A 12621-nucleotide genomic window follows, 5' to 3' on the forward strand; every position below is an offset into this window, starting at 1 on the left:
ATGTTAAGGACAGCCAGAGAGAAAGGCCAGGTCATCTACAAAGGGAAGCCCATCAGACTAACAGCGGCCCCCTCAGCAGAAACTCTACAAGCCAGAAAAGATTGGGAGTCAGTATTCAACATTCTTAAAGAAAAAAAATTTCAACCCAGAATTTCGTATCTGGCCAAACTAATCTTCATAAGCAAAGGATAAATCAAATCCTTTCCAGACAAGCAAATACCGAGGAGTTTCATTACCACCAGGGCTGCCATGCAAGAGCTCCTGAAAGAAGCACTAAATATGAAAAACAAAAACTGGTACCAGCCACTGCAAAACCACACCAAAATATAAAGACCAATGACACTATGAAGAAACTGCATCAATTAGTGCACAAAATAACCAGATAGCATCATGATGACAGGATCAAATTAACACATTACAATACTAACCTTAAATGTAAATGGGCTAAATGCCCCAGTTAAAAGACACAGATTGGAAAATTGGATAGAGTCAAGTCCTATTGGTGTGCTGTATTCAGGAGACCCGTCTCACGTGCAAAGACACACATAGGCTCAAAATAAAGGGATGGAGCAAAATTTACCAAGCAAATGGAAAGCAAAAAAAAAAAAAGTAGGGGTTGCAATCCTAGTCTCTGACAAAATAGACTTTAAGCCAACAAAGATCAAAAAAGACAAAGAAGGGTATTACATAATGGTAAAGGGAAGAATTCAACAAGAAGAGCTAACTGTTCTAAATATATATGCACCCAATACAGGAGCACCCAGATTCATAAAACAAGTTCTTAGAGACCCAAAAAGAGACTTAGACTCCCACACAATAATAGTGGAAGACTTTAACACCCCACTGTCAATATTAGACAGATCAACAAGACAGAAAATTAACAAGGATATTCAGGACTTGAACTCTCAGCTGTGGATCAAGTGGATCTAATAGACATCTAGAGAAATCTCCACCCCAAATCAACAGAATATATGTTCTTCTCTGTGCCACATGGCACTTATTCTAAAATTGACCACATAATTGGAAGTGAAACAGTCCTCAGCAAATGCAAAAGAACTGAAATCATAGCAAACAGTCTCTCAGACCACAGTGCAATCAAATTACAACTCAGGATTAAAAAACTCACTCAAAACCACACAATTACATGGAAATTGAGCAATCTGCTCCTGAATGACTCCTGGGTAAATAATGAAATTAAAGCAGAAATCAAGAAGTTCTTCGAAACCACTGAGAACAAAGAGACAACGTACCAGAATCTCTGGGACACAGCTAAAGCATTGTGTTAAGGGGGAAATTTTAGCACTAAACACCCACATCAGAAAGCTAGAAAGATCTCAAATCCACACCAAAACATCACAATTAAAAGAGCTAGGGAGGCAAGAGCAAACTAATCCAAAAGCTAGCAGAATATAAGAAATAACTAAGATTATAGAAGAATTGAAGGAGATAGAGACACAAAAAACTCCCCCAAAAATCACTGAATCCAGGAGCTGTTTTTTAAAAAAATTAACAAAATAGTCCTTTGGGTATATACCCAGTAATGGGATGGCTGGGTCAAATGGTATTTCTAGTTCTAGATCCCTGAGGAATCGCCACACTGACTTCCACAATGGTTGAACTAGTTTACAGTCCCACCAACAGTGTAAAATTGTTCCTATTTCTCCACATCCTCTCCAGCACCTGTTGTTTCCTGCTTTTTTAATGACGGTCATTCTAACTGGTGTGAGATGGTATCTTACTGTGGTTTTGATTTGCATTTTTCTGATGGCCAGTGATGATGAGCATTTCTTCATGTGTTTTTTGGCTGCATAAATGTCTTCTTTTGAGAAGTGTCTGTTCATGTCCTTTGCCCACTTTTTGATGGGGTTGTTTGTTTTTTTCTTGTAAATTTGTTTGAGTTCATTGTAGATTCTTGATATTAGCCCTTTGTCAGATGAGTAGGTTGCAAAAATTTTCTCCCATTCTGTAGGTTGCCTGTTCACTCTGATGGTAGTTTCTTTTGCTGTGCAGAAGCTCTTTAGTTTAATTAGATCCCATTTGTCAATTTTGGCTTTTGTTGCCACTGCTTTTGGTGTTTTAGACATGAAGTCCTTGCCCACGCCTATGTCCTGAATGGTATTGCCTAGGTTTTCTTGTAGGATTTTAATGGTTTTAGGTCTAACATTTAAGTCTTTAATCCATCTTGAATTAATTTTTGTATAAGGTGTAAGGAAGGGATCCAGTTTCAGCTTTCTACATATGGCTAGCCAGTTTTCCCAGCACCATTTATTAAATAGGGAATCCTTTCCCCATTTCTTGTTTTTGTCAGGTTTGTCAAAGATCAGATAGTTGTAGATATGCGGCATCATTTCTGAGGGCTCTGTTCTGTTCCATTGATCTACATCTCTGTTGTGGTACCAGTACCATGCTGTTTTGGTTACTGTAGCCTTGTAGTATAGTTTAAAGTCTGGTAGCATGATGCCTCCAGCTTTGTTCTTTTGGCTTAGGATTGACTTGGCGATGCGGGCATGCTGCTATAAAGACACATGCACACGTATGTTTATTGCGGCACTATTCACAATAGCAAAGAGTTGGAACCAACCCAAATGTCCAACAACAATAGACTGGATTAAGAAAATGTGGCACATATACACCATGGAATACTATGCAGCCATAAAAAATGATGAGTTCGTGTCCTTTGTAGGGACATGGATGAAACTGGAAAACATCATTCTCAGTAAACTATCGCAAGGACGAAAAACCAAACACCGCATGTTCTCACTCATAGGTGGGAATTGAACAATGAGAACTCATGGACACAAGAAGGGGAACATCACACTCCAGGGACTGTTGTGGGGTGGGGGGAGGGGGGAGGGACAGCATTAGGAGATATACCTAATGCTAAATGACGAGTTAATGAGTGCAGGAAATCAACATGGCACATGGATACATATGTAACAAACCTGCACATTGTGCACATGTACCCTAAAACCTAAAGTATAATTAAAAAAATAAAATAAAATAAATAAATAAATAAATAAAAATAAAAAAATAATAATAATAATAAAAAAATTAACAAAATAGACCACTGGCCAGACTAATAAAGAAGAAAAGAGAGAAGAATCAAATAGACACAATAAAAATGATAAAGGGATATCACCACTGATCCCACAGAAATACAAACTACCATCAGAGAATACTATCAACACCTTGATGCAAATAAACTAGAAAATCTAGAAGAAATGGAGAAATTCCTGGACACACACACCCTCCCAAGACTAAATCAAGAAGTCGGATCCCTGAATAGACCAATAGCAAGTTCTGAAATTGAGGCAATAATTAATAGCCTACCAAGCAAAAATAGCTCAGGACCAGACGGATTCACAGCCGAATTTTACCAGAAGTACAAAGAAGAGCTGGTACCATTCCTTCTGAAACTACTCCAAACAACTGAAAAGGAGGGACTCCTCCCTAACTCAATTTATGAAGCCACCATCATCTTGATACCAAAACCAGGAAGAGACACAACAAAAAAAAGAAAACTTCAGACCAATATCCCTGATGAACGTCAATATGAAAATCCTTAATAAAATACTGGCAAACCGAATCCAGCAGCACATCAAAAAACGTATCCACCATGATGAAGTTGGCTTCATCCCTGAGATGCAAGGCTGGTTCAACATATGCAAATCAATAAACATAATCCATCACATAAACAGAACCAAAGACAAAAACCACATAATTATCTCAATAGATGCATAAAAGAGTTTTGATAAAATTCAATATCCCTTCATGTTAAAAACTCTCAATAAACTAGGTATTGATGGAACATATCTCAAAATAATGAGAGCTATTTATGACAATATATAGCCAATATCATATTGAATGGGCAAAAGCTGGAAGCATTCCCTTTGAAAACCAGTAAGACAAGGATGCCCTCTCTCACCACCCCTATTCAACATAGTATTGGAAGCTCTGGCCAGGGCAATCAGGCAAGAGAAAGAAATAAAGGGAATTCAAATAGGAAGAGAGAAAGTCAAATTGTCTCTGTTTGCAGATGACATGATTTTTTATTTAGCAAACCCCATCATCTCAGCCCCAAAACTCCTTAACTGATAAGCAACTTCAGCAAAGTCTCAGAATACAGAATCAATGTGCAAAAATCACAAGCATTCCTTTACACCAACATAGATAAGCAGAGAGCCAAATCATGAATGAACTCACATTCACGATTGCTACAAAGAGAATAAAATACCTAGGAATACAGCTAACAAGGGATGTGAAGGACCTCTTCAAGGAGAACTACAGATCACCAAGCAAACAAGAGAGGATACAAACAAGTGGAAAAACATTCCATCCTCATAGATAGGAAGAATCAATATCATGAAAATGGCAGTACTGCCCAAAGTAATTTATAAATTCAACACTTTTCCCATCAAACTACCACTGACATTCTTCACAGATTTAGGAAAAACTACTTTAAATTTCATATGGAATCAAAGAAGACCCTGAATAGCCAAGACAATCCTAAGCAGAAAGAACAAAGCTGGAGGCATCACACTACCTGACTTCAAACTGTACTACGAGGCTACATTAACCAAAACAGACATATAGACCAATGCAACAGAACGGAGACCTCAGAAATAATATCACACATCTACAACTGTCTGATCTTTGACAAACCTGACAAAAACAAGCAATGGGGAAAGGATTCCCTATTCAATAAGTGATGCTGGGAAAACTGGCTAGCCATGGGCAGAAAACTGAAACTGGACCCCTTCCTTAAACCTTATACGAAAATTAACTGAAGATGGATTAAACACTTAAATGTAAAACCCAAAACCAGAAAAACTCCAGAAGAAAACCTAGGCAATACCATTCAGGACATAGGCATGGGTAAAGACTTCATGACAAAACACCAAAAGCAATTGCAACAGAAGCTAAAATTGACAAATGGGATCTAATTATACTAAAGAGCTTCTGCGCAGCAAAAGAAACCAGCATCAGAGTGAACAGGCAACCTACAGAATGGGAGAAAAGTTTTGCAATCTACCCCTCTCACAAAGGTCTAATATCCAGAATTTACAAGGAAATTAAACATATTTACAAGAAAAAAACAGACGACCCCATCAAAAAGTGGGCAAAGGATATGAAGACGCTTCTCAAAAGAAGACATTCATGCAGCCAACAAGCATATGTAAAAAAGCTCAATGGCGGGGCGCGGTGGCTCACGCCTATAATCCCAGCACTTTGGGAGGCCAAGGCAGGTGGATCACGAGGTCAGAATATCGAGATCACCCTGGCCAACATGGTGAAACCCCATCTCTACTAAAATACAAAAAAATAGCTGGGGTGTGGTGGCGCACGCCTGTAGTCCCAGCTACGCGGGAGCCTGAGGCAGGGGAATTGCTTGACCCTGGGAGGCGGAGGTTGCAGTGAGCCAAGATTGCACCACTGCACTCCAGCCTGGCAACAGAGCAAGTCTCCGTCTAAAAAAAAAAAAAAAAAAAACTCAACATCACTGATCACACTGATCATCAGAGAAACGTAAATCAAAACCACAATGAGATACCATCTCACGTCAGTCAGAATGGCAATTACTAAAAAGTCAAGAAACAATAGATGGCTGGGGAGGCTGTAGAGAAATAAGAATGCTTTTACTCTGCCGGTGGGAGTGTAAATTAGTTCAACCATTGTGGAAGACAGTATGGTGATTCCTCAAGGATCTAGAACCAGAACTACCATTTGACCCAGCAATCCCATTACTGGGTATATACCCAAAAGAATATAAATCATTCTACTATAAAGACACATGCGGCCAGGTGCGGTGGCTCACGCCTGAAATCCCAGCACTTTGGGAGGCTGAGGTGGGCGGATCACGAGGTCAGGAGATCGAGACCACAGTGAAACCCCGTCTCTAATAAAAATACAAAAAATTAACCGGGCATAGTGGCGGGCGCCTGTAGTCCCAGCTATTCGGGAGGCTGGGGCAGGAGAATGGCGTGAACCCGGGAGGCGGAGCTTGCAGTGAGCCAAGATTGCGCCACTGCGCTCCAGCCTGGGCGACAGAGTAAGACCCCGTCTCAAAAAAAAAAAAAAAAAGACACATGCACACATATGTTTATTGCAGCACTGTTTACAATAGCAAAGACATGGAACCAACCCAAATACCCATCAATGATAGACTGGATAAAGAAAATGTGGCACATATACACCAGGGAATACTATGCAGCCATAAAAAGGAATGGGATCTGCCAGGCACAGTGGCTCACGCCTATAATCCCAGCTCTTTGGGAGGCCGAGGTGGGTGGATCACAAGGTCAGGAGTTTGAGACCAGCCTGGCCAATATGGTGAAACCCCATCTCTACTAAAAATACAAAAATTAGCCAGGTGTGGTGGTGAGTGCCTGTAGTCCTAGCTACTCAGGAGGCTGAGGCAGGAGAATCGCTTGAACCCAGGAGGCAGAGGTTGCAGTGAGCCAAGATGGCGCCACTGCACTCCAGCCTGGGCAACAGAGTGAGACTCCATCTCAAAAAAAAAAAAAAAAAAAAACACACACAAGGCATTTGTAAACTGTCATGGCCCGGTGGGAGTGTAGCAGTGAGGATGATCAGAGATCACTCTTGTGGTCATCTTGGTTTTGTTCCTCAGAAAATTAAATGTCGTCAGAAGACCAAGAAGCTCAGGAGGATGAATTCCTGGCCCCAGCGAGTATTTACGATGGAGATGAATTTAGAAAAGCAGTCTGTCCAAGGTGGAGAAACCAGGATCTATTTGGATTTGCCATAGAATTTCAAGATATTTGTGAGCACTATCTGCTCTATGGGAAGAACACCGTGGCAGCGTGATCCTGTTTGCCTGGATGCAATTTCTTAAGGAAGAGACCCTAGTATACCTGAATATTGTCTCTCCTTTTGAGCTCAAGATTGATTCTCAGAAAAAAGTGCAGAGGAGGACAGCTCAAGCCTCTCCCAACACAGAGCTAGATTTTGGAGGAACTTCTGGATCTGATACAGACCAAGAGGAAATTGTGGATGAGACAGCTGTGTGCAGGATGTGGAATCATTGTTAAATATGATCCAGGAAATCTTGGACTTTGATCAAGCTCAGCAGATAAAATGCTTTAATAGTAATTTGCTCCTGTGCAATATCTGCTTCTGTAAGAAGCTGGGTAGTGAATGCATGTACTTCTTGGAGTGCAGGCATGTGTACTGCAAAGCCTGTCTGAAGGACTACTTTGAAATCCAGATCAGAGATGGCCAGGTTCAATGCCTCAACTGCCCAGAACCAAAGTGCCCTTCAGTGGCCACTCCTGGTCAGGTCAAAGAGCTAGTGGAAGCAGAGTTATTTGCCCATTATGACCGCCACCTTCGACCTGATGGCAGATGTGGTGTACTGCTCCCACCCATGCTGCCAGCTGCCTGTGATGCAGGAGCCTGGCTGCACCATGGGTATCTGCTCCAGCTGCAATTTTGCCTTCTGTACCTTGTGCAGGTTGACCTACCATGGGGTTTCTCCATGTAAGGTGACTGCAGAGAAATTAATACACTTACGAAATGAATACCTGCAAGCAGAAGAGGCCAATAAAAGACTTTTGGAACAAAGGTATGGTAAGAGGGTGATTCAGAAGGCACTGGAGGAGATGGAAAGTAAGGAGTGGCTAGAGAAAAACTTCAAGAACTGCCCATGTTGTGGAACTCCCATAGAGAAATTAGATGGATATAACAAGATGACATGTACTGGCTGTATGCAATATTTCTGTTGGATTTGCATGAGTTCTCTCTCTAGAGCAAACCTTTACAAACATTTCACTGATCCTGCTTCACCATGTTTTAACCAGCTGTTTGATGCTGTGGATGTTGATGAAGATATTTGGGAAGATGAGATTGAAGACTAGTTAACTACTGCTCAAGATATGGAAGTGGATTGGTTTTCCCTAATCTTTTGTCAAGTACACAAAGCAACCCTGCAGGATATTTAGGGTACTATTCATTCACTCTTCCTGTGTAGAAGATATGGAAGAACAAGGTTTATATTTTCATGTGGTACTACTAAAGAGGGTGCATTCATACATTTTTTAATGTAAGTTGAGAAAAATTATAAGCCAAAGGTTCAGAAAATGAAACTACAGAATATTAAATATTATAATGCGTCCAAAGCTCTGAATAGTTAAAAATTAAATATTTATTGCCTTCCCCAAGCTTTATATAAGGAGAAGAGGGGTCAAGAGTTAAACTTACAGACGCTTTGTCTCTGAGAAGCATCCCTCTAAGACATTCTGTTGGAGTTCCCTCAGTACTACTCCTTACAACTGGGGTAGGTAGAAGAAGCCTTATGAAAATTATACTGAGAATCTGATCTCATTTACTCCATGTTAATCACATTCTTACCAACCTAAATTTCTGCCAAGTCAGTTCTCTCTGGAGGAAGCCCTTTACTCTGTAACTGACTGGATGGTCCAGTGTCATTTTGACCTGCTTTTCAGAATGGAAATTAATAATAATTTAAAAATATGTTTTAATACCACAAACACTGTGGGGCACTTGATATTTATTAGTGGTGTATATACTCCACTGGTTTCAGGCCAAATCTAGAATGTAGTGATACTGGCTCAGAAGAATTTAAGTTCTATTCAACTTTCCTGGGTGTTAGAGCCTAGATTCAAAATGACTTCTCTTCGCTACTTTTGTTCCACATTCTTTCTCTTTACCTTTGCCCTACCTTCTGTTTGTAAGGACAATCTTAATATTAATTCCAGCAACACGTTTTTATTTCCTCTGCTGGAATAGGAGAAAGCTTAATAATATATTAATTTAATATAATAATATATTCATCCCAAACTGAATGTTCTTGAATTATCCGCATTTACCACTGTATATGCATATAGTGACAGTATAACCTGTCTTTGCCACTGTAGTTCCAGTCCTAATTTTCTGAATTATTTTTAAAGGTCTTCTCTAACAAGCTATGGGAATTTGGCTTCATACTCTTTTTTTGCAACAGCAGTGTTTTGGGTGATAATTTTGAATCGATACCTGTTCCTTTTTCTGGGTTTTGTTGGCCTTTTGAAAAAGTGTCTTTCGTTATCATTGGTGGGTGGCTTGGTAGCAAAGTAAAATTTTTTGGAAAAGAGGACAGAAAATTGAACTGCAGCTTGAGAACATACTCTTTTTTTCCTACTTTGTCATTGAAAATTGAAGAATCGCTTTTAACTGTTTTAGGTGTGTGTGTCCAGAGTGAGCAAGGACTATGTTTTTGGATTGTCAAAGAGGATGCTTAATCTTAAAAACAAAAATAAATTTAAAAATCTCTTGTAATTAGAAAAAAAAGGAATGAGATCATGTCTTTTCCAGGCACATGGATGAAGCCGGAAGCCATCATCTTCAGCAAACTTAACACAGGAACAGAAAACCAAACACCACATGTTTTCACTCATAAGTGGGAGTTGAACAGTGAGAACACACGGACACATAGAGGGGAACATCACACACCAGGGCCTGTTGGGGGGTGAGGAGTGAGGGGAGGGAACATAGAGGATGTGTCAATAGGTGCAGCAAACCACCATGGCACACATATACCTATGTAACAAACCTGCATGTTCTGCACATGTATCCCAGCTTTTTTTTAGAAGAAATAAAGGAAACAAAAATTAAAAAAACATTCTCAAAGGAAGTAAAAATGTGTATTTAAATTAATGGAAATGAAACTATAATGTATCAAAATAAGTGAGATATAGCTAAAGCAGTACTGATACAGAAATTTATAGAACTAACTGCATACGCTAAAAAATGAGAAAACATCTGAAATCAATAATCTAAGCTCCCACCTCAGGGACCTATAAAAAGAAAAGCAAATAAACTCAAAGCAAGCAGAAAGAAGATAATAAAGATAAGAGCAGAAATTAATAAAATTAAAAGCAGAAAAATGACACAGAAAATCAGTGAAACAACTTGTTGTTGGAAAAGATCAATAAAATTGACAAACTTCTGTTAATACTGACAAAGAAATAAAGAAAAAAGACACAAATTACTAACATGAGGAATGAAACGGGATATCACTAAAAATCCTGCATACATCAAAGAGTTAATAGAAAACACTACACACAAATTTGACAACTTACAGGAAATGGATTATTTCCTCAATAAAATATGAACTACCCCAACTCATTCAATATGAAATAGAATATTTGAATACCCCTGTAACTAATAAGGAAATTGATTTCATAATTTTAAAACCCTAAAAATGAAATCACCTGGCCTAGGTTGTTTTAGAAGAGAATTTTACCAATAAATTAAGGAAGAATTAATACCAATTCTATACAATTTCTTCCAGAAAATAGGAGTTTTCAGTTCATTTTATGAAGCCAATGTTAGCATGATATCAAAACCATTCAAGGGCAAAACAAAAAAGGAAATGACAGAATAAGATTTTGCATAAATATAGATTTAACAAGCTAAATCTAACAAAATATTAGCAAATAGGATTCAGCTCTAAATAAAAAGAATTATACACCATGACCAAGTGAAGTCTATTTCAGGAATTCAAGATTAGTTTAATATTCAAAAAGTAATTGATGAAATCCTTCATATTAGCAAGCTTAAGAAGAAAAATCACAAGATCCTATTAATTGGCACAGAAATTGGTATTCGACAGAATTCAGTACCCATCCATGATAAAAAGTCTCAGAAAAACATAGGAATAAAGGGGAACTTACTCAACTTAATAAAGTCCATTCTTACCACTTGATATAGTTTGGCTGTGTCCCAACCCAAATCTCACCTTTAATTGTAATAATCCCCACGTGTCAAGGCAGGGTCAGGTGGAGATAACTGAATCATGGGAGCAGTTTCCCCATACTCTTCTCGTGGTAGTGAACAAGTCTCAGGAGATTGGATGGTTTTATAAATAGGAGTTCCCCTGCATAAGCTCTCTTGCCTGCCACCATGTAAGACGTGACTTTGCTCCTCCTTTGCCTTCCGCCATGATTGTGAGGCCTCCCCAGCCATGTGGAACTGTGAGTCAATTAAACCTCTTTCCTTTATAAATTACCCAGTATTGGGTATGTTTTTATTAGCAGCATGAGAATAGAATAATACACCACTCTATTGAACATTGTGCTAGAAGTTCTAGCCACTGCAAGCATACAAATCAGAAAGGAAAAAATAAAATGATCCCTACTGTGAAAGATGTTATTCTCTATGTAGAAAATCCTAATAAATTTACCAAAACACACACGCATGCATGCACACGTGCGCACACACACACAACCTTTAGAACTAATAAGTTATGCTAGGCCTCAGAATACAAGATAAATGTACAAAATTAATTGCTCTTCTATAAATAAGCAATGGACATGTGAACACCAAAATTACAAATATAATACCACTTAAAATATCTCAAAAAAAATACTTAGTTGTACAGGGTTTGTATGCTGAAAAGTATACAACATGAATAAGAGAAATTTAAAAATATCTAAATGAGTGGAAAGATGTCGCATGTTCATAAATTGAAAGCCTCAATAAAGATGTCAGTTCTTCCCAGATTAATATACAAGTTTAACACAATGCCTATCAAAATCCCAGCAAGATCTTTTGTATATATAGAAAAACTATTCCAGAATTTATCTGCCGATGCACTAAAATAGCAAAAACAGTTTTGACAAACAAGGATAAAATGGGAGAGATCAGTCTATCTGATTTCAAGAACTTTTATATTAGAGTAATCAAGACAGTAGTATTAGAGGAGAAATAAACATATACATTAGTGGAACTGAGGCAAAAACCAAGAAATAGACTACATAAATTTGCTCCACTGATTTTGACAGGGAATTCAAAAGCAATTCAATGGAGAAAAAAGAGACTTTCCAACAAATGGTGCTGGAACAACTGGATATCCATAGGCTTAAAAAATGAACTTTAAACTTACATCTTATACAAAAATTAACTCACAAAAAAACCTGTGTGTATAACTATAAGAGCCATAAACTGGAAATAATCTATATGTCATTGAATGGATGAATTATTAATCAAACTATGGTACATTCATGTCACAGACTTAGCAATTATAATAAGGAATGAACTGCTGATGCACAAAACAACATAGATGAATCTCCAGACAATTACTCTGAGAAGGAAAAAAAAAAAAAAGCTGATCCCAGAAGGTTACATACAGTATGACTCCTTTATGTAACATTCTTAAAATAACAAAATAATATAACTTGATAATAGATTAATAATGGTTGCCAGGAATTAAGAAGGGGATGGGAAAGGAGGGAAGCAGGTACTATAGGGGGGCAACATGGGGGCAGTGTTCTCTATCTTGACTACATCAATGTCAATATCCTGATTGTGATATTGTTCTATAGTTTTGCAAGCTATTTTGGGGAAATTGGGTGAAGAGTTCTTGGGATCTCTCTGTATTTCTTCTCCCAAATGCATGTAAGTCTACAGTTATCTCAAAATTTAAAAGTTTAATTGAAAATATAGCTGAAATTCTACGGTTAAAAAATGGAATGCTAAAAAACGGATTTTAAGTGGCTGCAATTATTAGTTTACAAAAGCTCCCTCAAGGAAAACTTCCCTCTCTTAGACTCACGTTGATTTTTTTTACTGGTTACAGAAAAAAAATCTCATAGCATATAT

At 38.2% G+C, this 12621-nt stretch overlaps 2 protein-coding genes and 1 pseudogene across 12 annotated transcripts in view; 2 read left to right on the plus strand and 1 right to left on the minus strand.

The window, feature by feature from the left end:
- Window positions 1–12621, plus strand: part of AGBL3 (AGBL carboxypeptidase 3) — a 146430-nt gene that overhangs the window by 132510 nt on the left and 1299 nt on the right. The gene's annotated exons all lie outside the window — the stretch shown is intronic.
- Window positions 1–12621, minus strand: part of CYREN (cell cycle regulator of NHEJ) — a 171882-nt gene that overhangs the window by 120850 nt on the left and 38411 nt on the right. The window lies entirely within an intron of this gene.
- LOC116814385 (E3 ubiquitin-protein ligase RNF14-like) lies at window positions 6588–8149 on the plus strand (annotated as a pseudogene).

Source organism: Hylobates moloch, unplaced genomic scaffold, assembly GCF_009828535.3.
Source record: "Hylobates moloch isolate HMO894 unplaced genomic scaffold, HMol_V3 SCAFFOLD_1, whole genome shotgun sequence".
Classification (NCBI taxonomy): Eukaryota; Metazoa; Chordata; class Mammalia; order Primates; family Hylobatidae; genus Hylobates; species Hylobates moloch.